The 17,189-nt window shown below is 44.3% G+C and overlaps 1 protein-coding gene and 1 non-coding gene across 16 annotated transcripts in view; both read right to left on the bottom strand.

The window, feature by feature from the left end:
• Positions 1–17,189, bottom strand: part of LOC126266709 (protein held out wings) — a 386,961-nt gene that overhangs the window by 142,734 nt on the left and 227,038 nt on the right. The gene's annotated exons all lie outside the window — the stretch shown is intronic.
• Trnal-caa (transfer RNA leucine (anticodon CAA)) lies at positions 12,141–12,215 on the bottom strand. The gene has a single exon. It is a non-coding gene; the product is annotated as a tRNA-Leu (tRNA).

Below are 17,189 nucleotides of genomic sequence, written 5' to 3'. Positions count from 1 at the left end.
TCCGATGTCCCAACGGCTGTCTTGAACCTATGCAAACTTAAATGGCTTAAGTCTCGACCCACTCCATAAATGCCATCTTTTTAGATTCCGTACCTCAATCTGTAAAACAGAGACCGTTGTAGCACCACTTTGTTGGCTGTCTGCCTGCCTGTCTGTCGGTCAAGAACCCTTTTTCTCGTCAATGGGTAGACTTATGAAGCTGAAATTTACGTCAAATAATAAGATCTATCGCTCTTGGTGATGTAGTAAATGGAAACTTCTAGGCCAGTGCAGTAAACAAATATAGCCGTTTATGTCACATACTCTGATACACACTAACTCTTCATCAAAACCCATTGGGTACTTCCCGTTGGCATAGTCATAAAATTTGTGAAGAAGCAAGTTTTACGGTACAAGTAAAGGAGAAAAAACAAAATTATTGCATTTGTAATTACATCACACGAACAGATATTTATATTGTCATTCGTTATACGTCCTGAAACTTAAAATATTCTCGAAAGTCTTGGTTACTAGAGCTCCCACCTCTAGCCATAAATTTGGAGGAAATCGGGAATGAAGATTAGGTGCTGTCTCCTGTTAGTTCTGAACATTTCCGCTTTCGTTTTCTACGCCTAAGAGATTTGTCTGAGTCAAGGTGCGGGAAAATCTTTTGTATGGATACTGTCCGTGAGTTACGTAAGATTAGAATTATGTGGAAAACAAGTTACCGGGCGAACGCTCATTCTTAATGTCCTTAGAATACACTGATTCGGGCAGCACAGTAGGAGAAGATTGCTGCAGGTGGAAAAACAGGAAGTTCGGTAATTCCGCGGGTAAGGGAGGGCGGTGTGCGACCGCGGGCGGACGGGCCCAGTTTTTGCGCAGAGCCGGCAAAGGAGCGCAGAGTAAACGGCGCGCGCATAAACACTGCGAAGCGCTGTGTATTTGGCTTGCCCGCTTCCTGTTTGGCCGCGTGGGAGGCGCCGCCCCCACCAGGCGGCCAGCCAGCCCCCAAGGTGCGAGAGGGCCAGACAGAACTCCTCACACGCCGGCCTACTCTCACTGCAGCAAGCGTCGCCTTCCTGTCTCACCCATTAACCACGGTATACAGTATCTCTGCACTCTCACTGCACGCGCTACAATACTACACAAACTATCGTCGGCGAGAAGGAGAAAGCGTGTTCTGTAACAACTGTTACACACACACACACACACACACACACACACACACACACACAACCTAAAAACACTGCATGATCAAAAGTAGCAGGACACCAGTATGTAGTGCTGAACTGACCACTAGATGTCTCTGAAAGGGGTCCCGCTGTAGAGAGCCTGTATAGGGAGTGTGTGGCCAACCGGACGATACGGCGGCCATTTTTCTGCCAAACTGCGGGCGGGACCTCTGAATGGTCAGTAGTGGAGTACACTCACCGAATCAAAAGCACAAGGCAACATGGCGAAATCATTCGTTAAATGCCTTTCTTTACAGCTATAATATACTCATAGTAGCCTACTACGTACAGCACAGGAAAATTTGATACAGTGGCTGTAACAGTTATTCGTTACTTCCATTTATCTCCTTTAAAGTTCGTGTACTAGACATATTGCGATGAAAGTAACGTAAATAAACAATTATAGTCTATACCATTTGTTTTGTATCGGAAGTGCATAACGCTAAACATTTAACGTACCTGTATTACGTCAGATGAATGAAAGTCGTAAGCAGTTGTTTACTTGTGACATGCAAAAAGTGTGAAATGTATTAGTACTTCTTGTCACGTCTTCAAACTTTTTGCATGTCACAAGTAAACAACTGCTTACGACTTTCCTGACTGAATACCTCTCGTAGATAACAAACGAAAAATATTACAAAAATCAGGTAATGTTAAATGTAGGCTACTGTAATAATGACCAAACATAACAAGAAAACTACTGTATCCCTTCTACCCCACAGTAAGCAGGCCTATTAAAAACTGTCTTCAAGAATACCTACAATTATTTACTACGAATAATGTTTCAGCAACCACGACAACTGCGGAAGGCTTACAACTTGCCTGCGTCGACAGGGAGGCAATATTACTGAAACCAAAATAATGCCTAGTGTTCTGGTTCGTAACGAAATAAAGTTTGACGCTATAAAGCAGAATGAGAGTGGCAAAACAATTACAGGAACTTTCCGTTTCCAGCAAGAACGTCAAATATTGGCTTCAGAAAAGCTTGTGATGCTATCAGTGTGCACGAACTGTTAAATAAGAGCTTAAAAATGCAGTAAATTGTAATAGGCCGACCTGTTTTGCGTGACTAAAAATATTTAAAAAACTGCCCACTGCTTTAGTCTTTCTTCACTGCGTGGAAATGCTAACATCCGAAATCCACCTTCGCCTCTATTGGAAAAACCAAATGCAGCACAACCTGGCATCGTTTACGAACGTCTGCAAAACGAATCATAGATGTCAAAAACAATACTGTACAATTAGTTGGTTGGTTGGGGAAGGATACCAGACAGCGTGGTCATAAGGGAAGGAAGTCGGCCGTACCCTTTCAGAGGAACCATCCCGGCATTTGCCTGGAGTGATTTAGGGATATCACGGAAAACCTAAATCAGAATGGCCGGGATTGAACCGTCGTCCTCCCGAATGCGAGTCCAGTGTCTAACCACTGCGCCACCTCGCTCGGTGTACAATTAGTAACGTGTTTACTTCAAATATGTAGGCCTACCAACTTCATCACAAAACGCTTCATTATTTCAACTCTTATTTAAGATCCCAAACGTTAATTACGTACTAAAAACGATTTACAACTAAATCGAACATGCATGCACAACGCATAACAAGTCTCTAAATAATTCAAATACCTTTTAATCGTTTCCAAAAGTCCTCTGAACTTCAACTCAAAAGCACGGCGAACGTAGGAAGCGCGAGAGACGTTTGGCAGAAAAATGGCGCCAAAGCTAATCAACCAATCACGGGCAACTTCAGCTATGGCCACTGTCTACAGGCTCTCTAACCCGCTGCTATAAAAGTAGGCGAGGAGTACTGCGTTGCCAGTAGTTAAGGAGCGTTTTCAGTAAGCGGCGCGCCGGTTTTATGCCACCACCCGCACTTCTGACAGTCGCCTCGTCCAGCAACTAGAACGACCGAATGACATACGCGACCATAACAAGGGGCCCGTTGCCCTGATCCACTAGTCACAGGTCAACACAGCAGTTTCACCACCACCAGTTCCTCTCCGCGACTCATACCATCCACCAAGACGCCCAACGCCACTCATAATCAACCGCAGAGGTAGGAATTGCCTGCCTGGGTAAACCCTACTGTCAGGATAGACTTGGGCTACTCAACTGTCCAGTCCAGAAGAGATGGGGCCGCGCGCGTTGTCAGTAGAGAACAGTGTCAGTAGGATTTGTGAGCCAGGAGCGTTCAAATGGGCACCGTACCAATCTCCCCTCACAGCTTTTATTCATCACGGCAGGATACATAGGGCATTACTACGACTTCCAAAATATGTAAACAGCGTCACGTAATTCTCAGCCGTTTTCGAGAAAATCGAGCTAAGTTTTAGGCGTGCTTATATACATCGTACGGTCGCTAGTAATCAAGGATTCCACAGCGTGTCGATTAAGCTCCTTGTTTCGTAAGCACCGTGTCTGTGGGTCGAATCTCACTGCATGTACTTTTTTTTATCATTCCCATGTTACTCTAACAACAGATATGAGTGATAAAGCGGCGTGAAATTGCCAGATGACACAGAACCGTTTACAAATGTAAACCAAGTTTGTTTTGCAGTTGAAAATTGTAGTTAAAAATGCACATGTAAAAAACGTCGTTCATTACTAGTCCTGTATGCCACAATAATTTTTGTTTATCATCATCCTGGTTGTGCAGCGCTCAATAGATTACACATATTCGTCACTCATGTAGATATAATAATATAAATACAATGACAGTACCGATTTGACAGAAAAGTTTTTGTATCTTTTCTTTTTAAATTCCAATCCCCTTACGAAATTTCTTCTCTTTTCAGCATTAAGATTATGAAACCAATAAATGAATCATTCAGTAGCGATAATCTGCACAGTCAAAATAAATCTTTAGTAAAAACTACTGGGGAACGAAACAAAATGAATAGCAGGAGGGAGATTCTCTCCGTGGACCTCGCATTTATGAAACGAAGTCCGTATACACTCGGCTGAGGACTGTTCACATATTCGCGTCCATCCAAAATATATAAGCCCCGTAAACTTTCGAACTCGAGTTTCTCGAAAACGTTTGAGAGTTATGTCCTGTTCACATATGTTTAAGTCTTAAGCGCGCCCTATACATCATGTCGTCCCATCTAACAACGTTTGTAATATGGAACGCAAACATGGTACGCAATGAACAAATCGTGTGGAAAACAAAATGTGTTCCTTTCGATAGTTCATTCGCTATATGTCTTCCGCGAGTCCTTACAATTGTTTCCACCAACTTTCACTGGCCTACAATCGCTCGTTTTTCATGGGGCTAAAGTTTAATTATAACCACCCCGTATTTAGGGGAACCATTCAGACATCACTCTCAAGCGTCTGAACTGGTGGTCACCGTGACCACGCGTACCTGGAAACTGTGAGGTCGCAGGATCGAATTCCGTTCGGACCACGGAAATATCAGTGTGCCTTTAATGTAGCCCCCTACAGTAAGACGAGGTGCAGAAACAGGCGGTTCGGATTCCACGTTAAACTATAGGTTACCCCTGATGGCGTAACTACGGTGAAACTTCTCTCACCGCTTTCTTCCTGAGACTTAAAGTACACTTAACAAACAAAAAAGTTATATAACTCAAATTTCCGTCTGTCATTCACAGAGATTAGCAGTTTAGCATGGTATCGGAATCACATCACTTTCTTTATTTCCTAGATGCACAACTTCTTTGAAACTGCCGTACGAGAAGGGTCAATCGATCTAACGACTTGATGAAATTTTATACATCATACATCTAATTGACGATACACTACTGGTCTATACATCAATTTAATGATTCTATGACTCGGTGGATCAAATCTTGCCGATTCAACAGATCCTTGCCTAGTAAAAGCTTTGTGGTGCCCCAAGCAACCTCGGGTTCATGACAGTTCCGTTTATACGTGACAGTGTTTTTGAACACGCACATTTTCTCGCTGTAGGTGTCAAGAGGGTGGCTGTGGTGTAAGCAACGTGTTTTAATCGTGAGTTTTTCGTGCTAATTACAAGCGTAGTGTGTCAGCAGCTGTGCGACGGTACGGTGACTAGTCGCGCCATGACGTAAGTGCCCCCCATTAAGGCGCGTGTAACAAGACCCCCTTGTAAGTGGCTTTGTGGTCCTATTACGTGCGCAAAGAAAAATGAGGAATGGAGCGAATGCGCCTGGAAAGTGGGTTTCTCGGAAAGAGGAGCTGTCGGTGAATGAATCAGCGGCCTGTTCCTCCGGCGGAGCGGTAATACTGCGCCCTTGTTCGGGCATTAACGGGGCCTCGCGTGCCATGGTGAGAACCGACGCCCCGGGTAAACTCACTATGCCTTACGGCACGTCCCCCCCCCCTCTGCATCTCCGCCAAATTTCCTGAAAAGTTAAAGCACAGCTGCGTTTCGCAACAGCAGCAAAGTTCTGCGTGTGCGTGACGCAGCGCTACTATATTCGTGTGCGTCCACACAAGGTGACCCTAGTCACCATAACGTCACTGAAGCAGTCCAAAAGCAGCTTGGTATCAAACACTTCATACTATAGATTTTTCAATTTAGTGTTCATGTTTTTCTTTCGATCTTGTCCACGTGCAAAGATACTTAGACATACTGATATTAATGAGGGTATTTTTGATCCGTCGTTACAACTACAAAAACGTGTAATTTCTTTTCACCAGGCGCGTTTCGCTTTACTGAGGTACAGCATCATCAGTGGTGTGTAATTAAGTTTATTTACATTTTGATTTACTTTTTAGATCGAAAAACAGTTCGTTAAGGAAGCAAATCAAAATGTAAATAATTACACACCACTGATGATGCTTTACCTCAATAAAGCGAAAAGCGCCTAGTGAAAAAAAAAAAGAAAAAAAACACGCATTTTTGTAGTTGCAACGACGGATCAAATACCCAAATGAATTATGAAGCAACTACGGACACTATGGCCACACGAATGAAGAATATGGTCACACGAATGAAGACTATACTGATATTCGTTCGCACACTTGTTTAAGTCCACAATATATTCTGGGGAACTGCAAGCAGCGAAATATTGCCACGGAACTGAAAGATGCAAAGTAAAGTCTCAAGTACGTTTTGCAATAAAAAAGGTTTCTCTTTTCAAAACAATTTCCATTATCATTCAATATATTACCAAGTTACTCCAAGCCTTTTCATAGAATATCTGCAGGCCGGGTGGCCGAGCGGTTCTAGGCGCTACAGTCCGGAACCACGCGACCGCTACGGTCGCAGGTTCGAATCCTGCCTCGGGCATGGATGTGTGTGATGTCCTTAGGTTAGTTCGGTTTCAGTAGTTCTAAGTTCTAGGGGACTGATAACCACAGATGTTAAGTCCCATAGTGCTCAGAGCCATTTGAACAGAATATCTTCTTGATCTACGCATAACCGTCGTCCCCTCCTCCCAAGGTATTTCTATTCGGCCGAAACGTCACTTTTGAGCTATCCACTACATGGAGGACGTACGGGACGAAAATTACTAAGCATTACATCTATAAAGGGAGAGTCCGGGACGTTTGCAGAACACTCGTCTACAGACGCAATGATTATTTCAACGGATATTTCTCTAGATATTGTCGTCAGCAGATGCCACATTTGCTCAATATCGTGTACGCTACAACAGTTCGATTTTAAATTCCTCATTTTTTCCCACTGTACAGGCATGTTTGTGGCCAAGCGAATTTCCTCTTTCTTGTGCAGCTCTGAACACGTAGTTTTTTCACTCAGTCGATAAAGAAGATTTACGTTGTATTTGTCAGTAATTGTTTTACCCTTCGTAACGTAATCAGCTGGGATTTATTCTTGTAAGGCTTTACGACGCACAGTCGCCACGAAATATCTCAAATGATACATCAAATTTGCTTTTTTGGTGATGAAGAAGGCGGGGTGCTGGGGGAGACGTTCAACTTATAGCCATAGTTTTACTGGGCTCTGAGCACTATGGGACTTAACATCTGAGGTCATCAGTCCCCTAGAACTTAGAGATACTTAAACATAACTAACCTAAGGACATCACACACATCCATGCCCGAGGCAGGATTCGAAACTGCGACCGTAGCGGTCACGCGGTTCCAGACTGATGCGTCTAGAATCGCACGGCCACACCGGCCGGCCATAGTTTTACTGCTTCATATAACGTTCTTATAGTCATCACCCTTAAGGGTAGTTCACCGCACCACGGTAACAGGATGTATCTGACATGATAAATCACGTTCTGACATGTTTGATGATCGCCCCGCACTTACTTTAAACTTGGTAGCAAATTAATCAACAGACACTGTTGAGTGGAAGCCATGACACAATATTTCTTACTGGACGTACTCAGTGTACTACAGCGTTATGAGATAGTTCAGTCTACTATCGGGTAATGTCAGTGAAAGAAGAACGAGTGATAGATACATAATTAATAATAAAATCATTGCCAAATAAACAGTGACTATCAATAAACGTAGCGCCCAAATAGGCATAAGGAAACAAGGGGCAAGCAACAGTAAGAGCTATTCGAACACCATCAAACAATATGCTCCTGGACGTAGAATAATTTAGAACGTTGTGTTTCGTGTTTATGACGACCCATATAACATATACAGCTATCTTTGCACTCATTTCGTGGTGCATATAATCAATTTAGCGGCACAACAATCTTGCTCAATGTGACGAGTCAGCTGAACCTTGAGGTTGGCGTTTAGGAAACAAAGTTGCGTCATAAACGAAAAATCTTGGGGAACAGATAACCTGAGAAATGTGTCGAAGGAGGCTTTCCTAAAACGAACTCTCACTCCCATAAACTACAGTAGTTCAGAAGAAAAACGCCTTTTGCACGCTGCGCATTAAGTAAATTTATTTAACTTGCGCATCGAGGCGCGTTTCGCCTTAGTACAAGGCATTTTCAATGGGCGTCCTGAAACATTACAAGATTTTTCGTTCGCAAATACAGATTAGAGATTTAAAACAGTTCAATACATCAGCATGTAATTCATTATTTCCAATACAAATAATGAGTTAGATGCTGATCTGTATGTTCTTTTCCACTGGATTATAAAAACCTCAATGAACTGTTTTAAATTTATAATTTATAAGTGCAAATGAAAAAATCGTGCAACATTTCAGCACACCCTCTGAAGATGCCTGTAACTAACGCGAAACGCGCCTGGGTGCACAAGTTAAATAACTTAACGTGTAGCATGCAAAAGGGTTTGTCTTTTGAACTACTGTAATTTATATATAGCTACTGCGATAATGTTCACCACAAGAAATTTGTCATACTGGCACGTTTCCCGTCATCGTCCAGTACTACCCTGCTACAGCATCCTGCAGGCATCTCAGCTGGCGCGGACGCTACAGTCCGAACTGCCAACATCGGTCTGCTTACCAAACCGAGAGTGACGCGGCGGATGTTTGCCGCTAGGTCTTTACTACTTTCGTACATCATGCGCTCTGGGCACTTTCCTTTGCAGTGTGCCTTGTTTGACAGCACACTTCTCGTGGCGCGTCCACAGCTGTAAGGCCGATGCAGAGGACATTTGTTTGCTCAAGGAGTTGCAGCGAACTAGTTCTGTCTCGGCACTGAACACCTGTGTTGGCAGTGGCAACAGAAGCCGAGTTTACGCCTGTGGAGACACTGCATGCTGTTATACTGAACTATTTGCACGATAATGTGCCGATTTGCTCCACAGAAACAAATTACGTAAACAAAGCAAGTTGGATTTCTGAGAAAATTGAAAGACGCGCAAGAGGTGACCAGAGACTCGCTGATTCAAAGCTCCCGGTCGACGTAGGATAGCTGGCGGTAAGCTAGCTTTCACAGCGCACGGTGTAAGGAGATGGGACGGCGGGAGAGGCGCAGATGGTCCGAGTGAAGAGACTGGCGCGGGCTTTCCGCGTCTCCCGGCCGCCGCTGACCCGGCACCAGGAATGCCGGCCGGCTGCACCTCTGCGTGACGTCACAGCACCCCAAGTCCAAGGCCGACCAAGAGCAACAGCGGCCGGCCACGAGCTGAGCCTCTGCCGCAGAGGGCGGCGGCGCGTCACCTGCGCCGGTACAACACGTGCACCGCCTTATATAACGTTACGCGTAAACAAGGCGCTACTCTGTTTTATAATACCTGCATCAGGTACAGCCATTTTGCGTGCGGGATTAATTAGGTTTCTCCACGCACAGCGTCTTCGACATCTACTCTGAAAACCACCTGGGACGATACTTGGGATGATACCTCGTGTTAAGGCCTTCGCAGCTGATGAAACACCTTTCCAACCTCACGTCATTCTCAAATTATTTGTCACTGCACCGATCTGTTTGGTGTGCTTGCCACACCGTGCTTGGTGTGTTCCAGTGATTGAGGGCCATTTATTACGCATGCGTTTATCAAACAGTAAACAGTTGCTAGCCGGACTGGCATCTACAGCTTTTGCGACACTGGCAACTGGAGCACGTATAGAAGATATAAAATTTTGCATTCCGCCTGATACATTGACCACTACCGTCTAAATACTTCGCGACACGATACGCACAGCGTGACAACTGCTTCAAAAGTGAGGTTCAGTTTTATATACTTGGTTGGTACAACAGCTCTTTTGTTTGTTAAACAAGTGGATAGCAAATTTCGAGTTTGACAAATAAATTTTATCGTTTAAAGCGGACTTAAGGGTTTCTTCCTATTACAATCGCGTAAGGAGCGCGGTTAGAATGACAAACTCCTCCTGTGCGAGCTGTAATTAGTGTAATTGTCTCTTTGCGATCGATTCGTAAGGGACCCCTTTTCTCTCTACCCCTCTCCTCTTCCCCGTTCTTTGTCCATCTCCTGTTCCTCCCCACTACTCTTGCACCACACCCCCTCCCCTCCCTATGTCAATTTCCTGTCCTCCTCCACCCCCCCCCCCCCCCCCACTCGAGTTTCTTACCCCTCTCTCTGACCTTGAGCCTTGTTCATTGTTATTGTAAACCCAACCTCGATTGCGAACTGATGACTTGTATACAAATGTGTGAATGTGTACGATTCCAAAGTTTTTGACGACTCAGATTCCGTCATAATATTCTTGTCACGAGCCTATAAGACAAACAGAATTTTCTCGTTTTCTGTGAAACTGATGGTGAAGAAGGAAATGAACAGCACGTTGTTGTGCACACAATTTTTGTTCGAAAACATGTGTTTCATAATTTATGTTACAAACGTTTAAAGGTTGTAGAGGGGCTTAGTAGATAGAGTTTACATAAGAACCCATGTCCGGAAACATCACTCAACGACGTTACAGAGCGTCAAAGTTATACACGCGGCACCTGTAAATGTGTTGATTCTGTGATCATATCAATTTTGTAGGATGATGGAGACGGCTAAATTTATCGTTTTAAGGAATGTGTCCATAGTTCGGAAACTAACGAGTATGAAGTTACAAGCGAAAATCATTCAGATACCTCTGACATTATATACTGTTGCTCATGCAACTTTCTGGGGTAGTAGTATGGTCTAAAAAAGAATAGCCAGTACACATGGACTCTAAAATGCACACCTGAGGAGCTATGAACACTGGTTCACCTCGCTAGTGTGAAACATCTCCCTTCTATACAGTAGGTGCTCACAACTCTTAAGGTGCGCATTGTAGAGCCCATGTTTAGTAGGACTTTTTCTTGTTTTCGTTCATACTACCATCTCTGAAGGTTGCCAACTCTACTCCCACAACCTTAGCAACACCAGACTGGTGCGCCGACCTTTGTGACCGAGCGCTTCTAGGCGCTACAGTCTGGAACCGCGCGACCGCTACGGTCGCAGGTTCGAATCCTGCCTCGGGCATGGATCTGTGTGGTGTCCTTAGGTTAGTTATGTTTATGTAGTTCTAAGTTCTACGGGACTGATGGCCTCAGACGTTGTTAAGTCCCATAGTGCTCAGAGCCATTTGAACCAGCCACAAGCGGCCCAATGACAGGGCTTGCTTTGCATGGCCTCCACGTTCACCCAACCTAACACCATGCGATTTTTTTCCTTTAGCGCTTCATCAAGGATCGTGTGTACGTGCCTCCGCTACCAGCAGAACTCCCTGACTTAAGAAGCCGGATTCAAGCAGCTGTTGCTACAATGACTGAAGACACACTTATCAACGATTGGGAAGAAATTTGCTTTGGACTTGATGTGTGCCGTGTGACAAATGGTACTCACATTGAACATTTGTAAGGTTCTTGGTAAAACTGTGAGTTGCTCTTTCATTTGAAATATCATTTATAACTAAGTTTAATACAATAAATATTATAAAGCGTTAAAACCCCGATATTCAGCTATAAACACCCTGTAATACAATTTCTGTAGCGGACAAACTGCAGCGGCATAATGCGAATGCGCCGATTCGTGACGCCGGCCTCTGACCTAGAAACTAGCTTGGAGCGTGGCGGTATAATGCGGCGAGAGGTCGCAGGCGGCATTGTCCTGTCTGCACACTGGGCTGTGCTTAGTCTGGCGACGGTGAAAGGCGTGGATCCTTACCGGCGCGTGGCGTGGGAACCCCGCACGCGGCCACGCTAAACAGCCCGCAAGGTTCGCGTCCGGGCGACCCCTTCTGGACAGGCAGCTCTCTCTCTCTAGCGGCACGGTGCAACAGCTCTCCGGTGCAACAATTGTCGACACTAAAGAACTCTACTATCACAGATGCACACTTATTCAGTGCTGTGGCAATTACTGTCTCTAGGGTCAGGCGTCTCCGGTCACATCTATCAATTCGACTTTCTGATTCGCTCCCGGCAGCTTTGTTCGGTGTGGAAGTTGAATGCGTGTATCCCCCTTTCCCTTTCCTGTTGCCTGATTTGTGGTTTCTCACTTCATTCTAAATCATTGTCAGGATGTGAGACCTTCGTGTCTCCTGGCGCATACAACTTTCAGATAACTTCCGGGAACAGAATGAGATTTTCACTCTGCGGGGGAGTGTGCGCTGATATGAAACTTCCTGGCAGATTAAAACTGTGTGCCGGACCGAGACTCGAACTCGGGACCTTTGCCTTTTGCGGGCAAGTGCTCTACCAACTGAGCTACCCAAGCACGACTCACGCCCCGTCCTCAGAGCCTTGGAAGTTTCATATCAGCGCACACTCCACTGCAGAGTGAAAATATCATTCTGGAAACATCCCCAGGCTGTGGCTAAGCCATGTCTCCACTATGGCAAGGAAAGCGTTTCTGAAGAAGGGAATTTTGTTAACATCGAGTATCAGGAAGTCGTTTATGAAAGTATTTGTATGGAGTGTAACCATGTATGGAAGTGAAACATGGACGATAAATAGTTTGGACAAGAAGAGAATAGAAGCTTTCGAAATGTGGTGGTACAGAAGAATGCTGAAGATTAGGTGGGTAGATCACATAACTAATGAAATGTATTGGATACAACTGGAGAGAAGAGAAATTTGTGGCACAACTTGACTAGAAGAATCGGTTGGTAGGGCATATTCTGAGGCATCAAGGGATCACCAATTTAGTACTGAAAGGCAGAGTGGAGGGTAATAATCGTAGAGGGAGACTAAGTGATGAATATCTAAGCAGATTCAGAATATTCAGAATTATGTACGTTGCAGTAAGTACTGGGAGATGAAGCAGCTTGCACAGGGTATAGTATCAAGGAGAGTTACATCAAACCAGTCTCAGGACTGAAGACCACAACAACAACAACATTCCGGAAGTATCAGCACGCTGAAGAGGTGAGACGATTTTAAATCTTTACGCCACTCGAACCGTAGTCAAGTCAGTAGCGGTTACAGTGTTGATGCAATTGTATTCACGAACGTGTTTTCGGAACGGTGCCTACTATTCTGATCTGCATTTCATCGCACGCATTCTACTCAGCAATGGACAGTATAGTAGGCAGCTGAGTGACGTGTCGACTCGTTTTCCCGACGTGTAAAAACAGCTTTAGAGCGTGTCCTAGTCAGTGTTTTACGAAATCTTTCTTATGAAAACTATTTTTTCCTTGTTCACGCATCACGCATGCCGATTGTAAGACACAGAGTGATTGTCAAGAAGGGTTGTCTTGGCGTGAAGGGTAAAAATCGTAGAGGGAGACTAAATGATGAATACACTAAACAGATTCAGAAGGATGTAGGTTGCAGTAGATACTGGGAGATGAAGAAGCTTGCACAGGATAGAGTAGCATGGAGAGCTGCACCAAACCAGTCTCAGAACTGAAGACCACAACAACATCAAACTTTTAATAGAACTTCCCTTCCGAACGAAAATGCTCTTCGTCTCAAAACCACGTGACTTTTACAGTCGCGAAATCGAGCGGTAACACCAGTATCGGCACAGTGTTGATAACAGCGAAGAACAATACATTACTGATGACTGAAGTATGTGTTATGTGTGTCTTTCCTGTTTATTAAACTTACGGAAAAACGCTACGAACTTACATACCAAACCAATATTACTATAATTTCATAGTAATTCTTTTCACCGACTCAGTAAAGACGAATTGGAAGATGTCTTCTTCTGAAGTACCGTTCTCGAATCCTTTAGCAACATGATGTTAAGATGTGGCTGAGGAAAACAAGACCGTGCTTTGTTCCTCACATTAACCTAAATACACAATATCCTAAAGGACGCTCCCCTGGCGCTTTACTTCGGCCTCCTCTGTTCTCACGCGCTGCTACACAGAGTGCTTATACGAGCTGATAACTCACCGGCCGCAGTCTGGACAGGACAGAGGAGTACTTTGTGTTTCGAAGCGCGGTCGCGCGACATAAGCCAGAAGGCGGTCAGCGGCTCAGAACAGACAGAGAAGTGGAACATGTTTTTTGACAGGTATCAATAACAGCAGCAACTCGGCGCGTCGTTTTGGTTGAGTCAGACGGCTGCGAGCATTCCCAGGAAGTTCCGACCTCCCCATTCAATCCGTAGGTACACCAGCAACTGTCCCTGTACCATAGCCACATGGTACTGCCCACAGAAAGCTGTTCAGTCACTATAATTGCTGTCTACTGTGAAAGCTTCAGGACAGCCAGAATACGACAATGACGCCTAAAATGTCACTTCATTAATTTCTTACCCTGACTAAAAGTGTAAAACGTAAACGAAATTCGTTACTTCATGGTGTTACAAACTTAGCATTAAAATCATAAGTGAGGTCGGCAATCTTATTCAGTGACGATCTAAATTTATTGACTCAGCTTATTCAACTAACGTATTCTGTTTAGCGCCATCGCCATGATCACCATCATCGTCATCAGAAGTAGAGTAGTTCACTTACTGATTATATGTTCCATTTGTTGCTGTTAATCTCCGCTGGTTTGCAGCGCCTTTTGACTATGTTATTCATGTTGTAAAGTTTACTCGTCAGAGAACGTCCTTTGTTATACAGCCAGCCAAATTATTTTTGTAGCGTCGCAGAAGACAAAGTAGCTATCGAAACCACTGTACTACAGTTCCCTGCGACGGACCTGCAGGTGCCATGGTTTGACAGACATATGCTGGATTAAATAGCGTCGGAGCCCGGATCACATTGATAAGCGAGAGAAAAAAAGGCCACACACAACGTGATAGAATATGGGATACCCGTATTCCTGGCACGAATGATACTACGGTTCATTAATTATTTATAAGATAAGACGAAAATCATTTATATAAGGACTGAATGAAAAATTAGTGTATAAATAATAGTTTCGCATTTTGAGCTCGCAACAGATATATTACTTTATGAACAACTGACAACGCCATTGCGGCAGTTTGGCCCCCATAAGACCTTCCCACGAATTTCCAATTACAACGCTACCGACTGCCGAATGCAGGCAAGTGAATAGCAACGATAGGGGGGGGGGGGGGGGGGGGGGGGAGTATTCTAGGCGCGGTTCGAATCAGTAGCTGTCACTTTGGACAATGCTGTTTGTTTCAGTTCGTTAATAAGAGTGTCAACATCCATAAATTTTCAAAAAGTTTTGTTTGTTTGCATATCAGTAAACAAGACTCATTGACATATTTTAGTAATACTAAGCCACATACTTCTGAATCATGACGTCGATCGTCGCTATTTTCTGTAAGAAAATCATGAGGGGGAACCGACAAGTGAGTGATTTTAACCAGGCACGAGTTGATTCAGTCAAATTGAAAGTCGAATTTTCAGTAACGAAAGCCATGCCCCATGGGTCATTACTTCAATAACTAAATGCTCACTGCGGCGATTTCAGCTTTCTGGTAATGTTAGTGGTGGCAGTATAAACCACTAAAACAGACGTTTCAATATACTGTAACGTGGATGTTGCAAGATGGCTGCCGTTTGTGGTTCGCGGGCGGAGAAATGTATGGAAGTAGCCCATTACGACGTACTGGATAATCTTACTAGAAATTATGCTTAGTAATATATAACTTCGTGTCAAACTATGTTGTTATCTGTAGGTGGATTAGAGCATCCATTGAAAACAATCCACCAGAAGATTATTTCTAAGACAGTCGATTCTGAACACTGCGCAAAATGATTTTTGGCTGTGCTCTTAATGCTTGTTCCAGGTATGTAAAGTGGCTTGATGAACCATCAGAGGTGACAATTTTGTCTCAGGACTGTCCGCCACTGCCAACGTGCAGAAACTATGTTAGAGCTGCTTGGATGACCCCTTCTAACAGCCGTGTACCGCAGGTCTCTAGAGGAACGGAAGGTTCCAAATGATTGGAAAAGAGCACAGGTAGTCCCAGTCTTCATGAAGGGTCGTCGAACAGATGCTCAAAACTATAGACCTATATCTCTGACGTCGATCTGTTGCAGAATTTTAGAACATGTTTTTTGCTCGCGTATCATGTCGTTTTTGGAAACCCAGAATCTACTCTGTAGGAATCAACATCGATTCCGGAAACAGCGATCGTGTGAGACCCAACTCGCTTTATTTGTTCATGAGACCCATAAAATAGTAGATACAGGCTCCCAGGTAGATGTATTTTTCCTTGACTTCCGGAAGGCGCTCGATACAGTTCCGCACCGTCGCCTGATAAAGTAAGAGCCTAAGGCTGTGTGACTGGATTGAGGAGTTTTTAGCAAACAGAACACAGCATGTTGTTATCAATGGAGAGACGTCTACAGACAAAGTAACTTCTGGCGTGCCACAGGGGAGTGTTATGGGACCATTGCTTTTCACAATATATATAAACGACCTAGTAGATAGTGTCGGAAGTTCCATGCGGCTATTCCCGGATGATACTGTAGTATACAGAGAAGTTGCAGCGTTAGAAAATTGTAGCGAAATGCAGGAAGATCTGCAGCGGATAGGCACTTGGTGCAGGGGATGGCAACTGACCCTTAACATAGACAAATGTAATGTATTGCGAATAAATAGAAAGAAAGATCCTTTATTGTATGATTATATGATAGCGGAACAAACACTGGTAGCAGTTACTTCTGTAAAATATCTGGGAGTATGCGTGCGGAACGATTTGAAAGTGGAATGGCCATATAAAATTAATTGTTGGAAAGCCGGGTACCAGGTTGAGATTCATTGGGAGAGTCCTTAGAAAATGTTGTCCATCAACAAAGCAGGTGGCTTACAAAACACTCGTTCGACCTATACTTGAGTATTGCTCATCAGTGTGGGATCCGTACCAGATCGGGTTGACGGAGGAGATAGAGAATATCCAAAGAAAAGCGGCGCGTTTCGTCACACGGTTATTTGGTAACCGTGATAGTGTTACGGAGATGTTTAGCAAACTCAAGTGGCAGACTCTGCAAGAGAGGCGCTCTGCATCGCGGTGTAGCTTGCTCGCCGGGTTTCGAGAGGGTGCGTTTCTGGATGAGGTATCAAATATATTGCTTCCCCCTACTTCTACCTCCCGAGGAGATCACGAATGTAAAATTAGTGAGATTCTAGCGCGCACGGAGGCTTTCAGACAGTCGTTCTTCCCGCGAACCATACGCGACTGGAACAGGAAAGGGAGGTAATGACAGTGGCACGTAAAGTGCCCTCCGCCACACACCGGTGGGTGGCTTGCGGAGTATAAATGTAGATGAAGGAACTCGCTTGTTTGCCCTAAACGGATCACTGTGTTCACGGAT

This window comes from Schistocerca gregaria, chromosome 1 (genome assembly GCF_023897955.1).
Source record: "Schistocerca gregaria isolate iqSchGreg1 chromosome 1, iqSchGreg1.2, whole genome shotgun sequence".
NCBI lineage: Eukaryota > Metazoa > Arthropoda > Insecta > Orthoptera > Acrididae > Schistocerca > Schistocerca gregaria.
The sequence above is the reverse complement of the archived record's forward strand: the minus strand, read 5'-3'. Positions and strand labels throughout refer to the sequence as shown.